Source organism: Somniosus microcephalus, chromosome 3 (genome assembly GCF_052327205.1).
Source record: "Somniosus microcephalus isolate GS21.2 chromosome 3, FLI_Smic_1.0, whole genome shotgun sequence".
Taxonomy (NCBI): Eukaryota; Metazoa; Chordata; class Chondrichthyes; order Squaliformes; family Somniosidae; genus Somniosus; species Somniosus microcephalus.
The window spans coordinates 186,120,049-186,126,048 of record NC_140989.1 but is presented as its reverse complement, the minus strand read 5'-3'; the positions used below and the strand labels follow the sequence as shown (position 1 = coordinate 186,126,048).

Genomic DNA, 6,000 nt, shown 5'->3' with positions numbered 1-6,000 from the left:
TTTAAGTTTAAGACTCTAGTTTTGAATTTAAGTATTTCACTCTCAAACCCAATGTGAAATTTTTACATATTATGATCACTCTTCCCTAGAGGATCCTTTACTATGAGATTACTAATTATCCCTGTTTCATTACACAATAAAAGATCTAAAATAGCCTGTTCCCTGGTTGGTTCCATGACATATTGGGCTGGATTTTGCCAATGGGGAGCTTTTGGAGGCTGGACTCCCACTTGTTGGGTTTCAGTCCTGCCTCCGTCAACTTCTGGCCAACTCATGCTATTTTCCCTTGATTGACCTTGTTAAGCCTGCCCAGCAGGCTTTGCAGGCCAATTAAGGGAAAGCCGGTTGCAGAGAACGTCAATGCAAACATTTTTGACAGATGAATTGTCATCGTTTGACAGCTCTGTGAACCTGTCAAACACTGACATTCTTTGTAGTTTGATGAATTCTTGAATTCAAGACCTCATCAAACATCTTTCTTTTGTAGAAATTAGATGGTTGCTGCATTGGAGAATGCAACGGCCATTTGTCATCTCAACCGCGGAGGTGCGAGACTCTCCAAATACCCACCGATTGAAGCCTACAGGAAGAAACAAAGGTAAGTACACTTTTTCTAACACTTTGCACTTACCTCAGATACACACCTCTCCACACCTGCACCCATCACTCACCTCCACAGCACACTTTTGGACCCCTCCAACCCCCACAGACCCATTACTCGCCTCGGTGACCCTGGCGGGGTTTGGAGCCTTCGGGAAGCCCGCAGATGTGTGGGCAAAATGGTGATGAGCCTATTTATTGCCTGTTAACATCCTGACAAGATGGCATGGAGGTGGGGTTGGGCACCCGCCCCCAAATTCTGCCATTTTCCTGGCAGTCCCACCTTCAAACCCATCTCCCTATGGCTGGCAAAAATCGAACCCATTGTTCTAAGAAACTGTCCTGAATGCATTCCATGAATTCGTCCTCTAGACTACCTTTGCCAATTTGATTTGCCTAGTCTATATGAAGATCAAAGTACCCCACAATTATTGCATTACCTTTGTTACAAGCTCCTAATATTTGTTGATTAACACACTGTCCAACAATATAGCTACCATTAGGGAGCCTTGAAACTACTTCCACCAGTGTTTTCTGCCCCATGTTATTTTTTATCTCCTCCCATACTGATTCTACTTCCTGATCTTCCGAGCCAAGATCCTTTCTCACTACTGTGCTTATGTTATCCTTTATCAGGGCTACCCTCTCCTTTTCCATTCTGTTTGTCTTTTCAAAACATCAAGTATTCTGGAATATTTAGTTCCCAACCTTGGCCACCTTGCAACCACGTCTCTGTAATGGCTATTAGATCAAAACCATTTATCTTTATTTGTGCCACTAAATCATCTATCTTGTTATGAATGCTTCACACATTCAGATAAAGAGCCTTTAATTTTAACTTTTTACCATTATTCTCTGATTTCACCTTCTTCCCTGAGGCACTATTACCATTAAACTCTCTGTCCCTTCCTGTCACACTCTGCTTATCTTTACCCAAATCGCTACACTGCTCCATAGCCTTGACTTTTCGCTGTAGATTTGAAAATTTCCCCTCACCTGATCCCCCCCCCTTTTTAGTTTAAAGCCCTACCTACACCCCTAGTTATTTGATTTGCAAGGAGACTGGTCCCAGCCTGGTTTAAGTGGAGTCCATCCCAACGGAACAGCTCCCTCTTTCCCCAGTACTGCCCCATGAATTGAAACCCCTTCCTCCCACACTACGTTTTGAGCCATGCATTTAACTCTCTAATCTGCTTGTCCCTATGCCAATTTGCGCATGGCTCAGGTAACAATCCAGTGATTATTACCATTGAGGTAATGTGTTTTAATTTGGACCCGAGCTCCTCAAACTCTTGCAGCAGAACCTCATTCCTAGTTCTACCTATGGTTCCTATGTGGACCACGACAACTGGATCCTCTCCCTCCCACTCCAAATTCTTCTCCAGTCATGAGGAGATATCCTTAACCCTGGCACTGGGTAGGCAATACAGCCTTCGGAACTCCCGGCAGAGAACGGTATCTATTCCCGACTGTACTGTCCCCTACCATTACAGCATTCTTTTTCACTGCCCCCACTTGAATGGCCTCCTGTACCAAGGTGCCATGGTTAGCTTGCTCATCCACCCTGCAGACTCTGCCCTCATCCAAACAGGCAGCAAGAACCTGTTGGATAAGGGCAAAGGCTGAGGCTCCTCCAGTATTGCACCTGGGTTCCCCTTACCTGCCTGAGTGACAGTCACACCCTCCTGTCCCAGGCCACTAACCAGACCTGTACCACTACCTAACCTAAGGGGTGTGACTGCCTCCTGGATCAAAGTGTCCAGCTAACTCTCCCCACCCCCCACCCCCAATGCCCCACAATGTCTGCACCTCAGACTCCAGCTCCACAACTCTGAGTTGAAGTTCCTCGGGATGCAGACACTTACTGCAGACATGGTCATCCGGGATCGCGATGTTCTCCACAAACTCCCACATGCTGCAGTTAGGGCACACCACCTGCTCTGCCTTGTTTTATTTATTTAATTAATTAGAGTTTATGTCTTTAACTTAGCTTATAGTTTTGTTTTTTAACTAATTACTTGATCTAGTTTAAGTTATTGGTAGATTAAATTAAATATTTACCTGTAACACAAAGCAGTACAAGTACTGGAGGCAAAAAGCAGCACCTCCTTCCCCCTCTGCTCCTAATTCCCACTCTCTCCAAATTCCCAACTTTAACACTTTCTACTTACAACAGTGGCTGCACTTCAAAAGTACTTCCTTGTCTGTGAAGCACTTTGGGATGTCCTGAAGTTGTATACAACTGCAAGTTCTTTCTTTCCTGTTTTCCACATTAGCAACTTACAGCTTATTATATTTCTACTATAGTGTGTATGTGTTTTCCCTTACCTCTCGTTCTATTTTAAAATATTGTTCACCTATCACTGTTTCAGTTCTGACTAAGGGTCCACGCATGAAACGTCCACGTTAGGGTTGCCAACTCTGGTTGGACGTATTCCTGGAGGTTTCATCACATGACCTCCTCCCAACCTCCCGCCAAACAGCCTCCCTCCCCCAGTTCAATTCCATTCGCAACTCCTCAGAAAATGAAGCAGTCCATGCCCGAATACAGCAAGACCTGGACAACATTCAGGCTTGGGCTGATAAGTGGCAAATAACATTCGCGCCACACAAGTACCAGGCAATGACTATCTCCAACAAGCGAGAGTCTAACTACCATCCCTTGACATTACCATCACCGAATCCCCCACCATCAACATCCTGGGAGTGGTTCAAGAAGGCGGCTCACCACCACCTTCTCAAGGGCAATTAGGGATGGGCATAAATGATGCCCTTGTCAGCAACACCCACATCCCAGGAACGAATATATAAAAAAATGTCCAATACGTTTTATAATTGATAAACAAAAAGTGTTCAAAGAAAAAGGAAACAAAAAGCACAATTTTGGGACCCTCCAGCAGTGTCTTTAACTCCTGGAGACTCCAGAATAATGCTGGAGAGTTGGTGACCCGAACTCCACTTGCCTGTTCTCCACACCGAAGCTGACTGACCCGCTGTTTTTGTTTCTCACACGTGATGTGGTAACCACATACATTGCTGAAACTCCGATCTGTTATGTTTCCTGTTGTGTGTCTGGAAGTTAGACCTAAGTACATGTAGCTCTCAGCAGGTCGACAGCGAAGATTATCGCGTGGAAAGGTTGCTTCGGATGTGAGGTAAATCTCTTTAACTCCGGTCTCACTCTGCACTTTTCAATCAAGGTCGCTTTGCACTGGATTATAAATGAGATCCAGGAAAAGCTGCTGAATGAATCACGAGAGGCGTGTTTATTGGGAAATTGGGAATAGATGTGGTAACATTGTTGAGAGGCCGGCCCCAAATTCCTGTAAAAGGCACTATTAAGATTTAAAAAATTATGTCCCGTCTACTTAATTTTAAAAAAGCACGAAAAACAACCCAAATGCATGAGCATTTTTAATAAATAAAACGGGGTGTAGTTTTGTAAATTAATCTAAATCTTAACCAATTTCTGTTGTGTAACTGAATCGTGGAACGTGTTTATTAACCCATTGCTACTTTATGGTGTGTCTGAACTCTGGGAAACCAGTTTATTGAGGGGCAGACACCTGTATCAATCCAAAGTTTGTAGCTTTTCTCTGAACAGTTTCTTCAAGAACGACTTGCTGGGAGTTTCCAGCATTCTATGTGTGTGTGTTGAAAAATCTTTCTGTTAAGTTGTTGTGTTAAAGTTTCAGAGGACATAAAGAATTAGATGAAATGTTCCGTCTTTCTGGTCTTTAAATATACACTTGCTCTTTTTTTGGGTGGGGGGGGGGAAACCATCAGCGAGAGATGTTAAATAAAAACAGAAAATGCTGGAAACACTCAGCAGGTCAGGCAGCATCTGTGGAGAGAGAAACAGAGTTAAAGTTTCAGGTCGATGACCCTTTCTCAGAACTGGAAAAAGCTGGAGATGGAACAGGTTTTTAAGCAAGTGTAGGGGCAGGGAAAGGAGGGAGAGGGAGGGAAGAACAAAAGGGAAGGTCTGTGATAGGATAGAAGGCATAAGAGTAGCAAGAGATTTTTGTAGCAAGAGATGTTTGCTACTTGGGTCCCGAAAGCTGCTTCTGGTATCTGCAAAGAGCAAGCGATGGAAGTGGGAAGCGAGGTGTCTGGTTGGAGTGAGGTTGGGGGCTCGATCAGCCCGGTTACTCTCAGACCCGGTGCGCTTCTCCAACAGTCCCGTTTCTGCAACTTCCGTTTAGGATAATCCCGCCTGCAGGTTGTGAGGCGACACTTTCCGTTACTTTAAACCGTGTTCCTGCTCATGGTTTGCAGGGTCGAGCTTCTATTGGCGGGAGATCTTCAACTTGGTTGAGCAATCGCCCTCCTAACGCTTTTGAAACCTCTACCAGCCAGTCTACACCAGTGTTGTAACCCCCGCCCGCTGCCCGGCCCCACTTCAACACCAGCGTCCGCTTGTTGCTTATTTAGAGAGTTTCACAGGAATCAAATCGCTTTTATCTTACTTTTTATATTCCATTTGCGTTCAGTGGCTTTTGATCCGTGATTCTGTTTTTGACGTTTTCCCCAACCGAGCAGGAGCAATTCCCGTTATTCTTCACTGATTTACACGTGCTGGCAGTTTTAATCTTAAATCCTAATTGTGTGGCGCATCTTAAACTTTGTAACGTTTCACATCCTAATTTAGATTGGCTGTTCTATTTATTGTATGTGTGCAGTCAGTGCATCGTACCATTTCATTGCCTGGTAATTCGCTGTTTCTGTTTGAATTGAAGGGCATATGCGCTTTTAGACCAACAACAACAACTTGCATTTATATAGCGCCTTTAACGTAGTAAAACGTCCCAAGGCGCTGCACAGGTGCGCAATCGGGCAACATTTGATACCGAGCCACATAAGGTGATATTAGGATAGAATCACCAAAAGCTTGGTCTGAGGAGGAAAGAGAGGTGGAGAGGTTTAGGGAGGGAATTTCAGAGCTTAGGGCCCTGGCAGCTGAAGGCACGGCCACCAATGGTGGAGTGATTAAAATCAGGGATGCTCAAGAGGGCAGAATTAGAGGTGTGCAGATATCAGGGGTTGTCTTGATGATGGAGTGGATATGGGGTCAGAAGGTCATCTCCGGGTTAAATAGGATGCCAAGGTTGCGAACCGTCTGGTTCACTTGGAATCCTGCGGTCACCACAGAGAAAGATAAATATATTAAAAAGGCAAAGAAAGAGCAACTGGACTGATTCAAAACATCAAGGGGATGGGTTATGAGGAAATATTAAAGAACATAAAGCTTTATAGTCAAGAAAGAAGGTGGGTCTCTTAAAGTACAGGTATATGAAATATTAAATGGTTTAGGACTAGATTTCTACTTCAAAGCATGGTAAGAAAATAAGATGAGAGGCGGTAAACAGAAATGAGGGAAAAATAAATTTAGAATGACTT

At 44.2% G+C, this 6,000-nt stretch overlaps 1 protein-coding gene across 1 annotated transcript in view; it reads left to right on the top strand.

The window, feature by feature from the left end:
- Positions 1 to 3,673: 3,673 nt before the first annotated feature.
- ccr6a (chemokine (C-C motif) receptor 6a) overlaps positions 3,674 to 6,000 on the top strand; it is a 75,670-nt gene continuing 73,343 nt past the window's right edge. The window contains exon 1 of the mRNA XM_085982021.1: positions 3,674 to 3,755. The gene's annotated coding sequence lies outside the window, so the exon portion shown is untranslated. The remainder of the gene's footprint in view (positions 3,756 to 6,000) is intronic.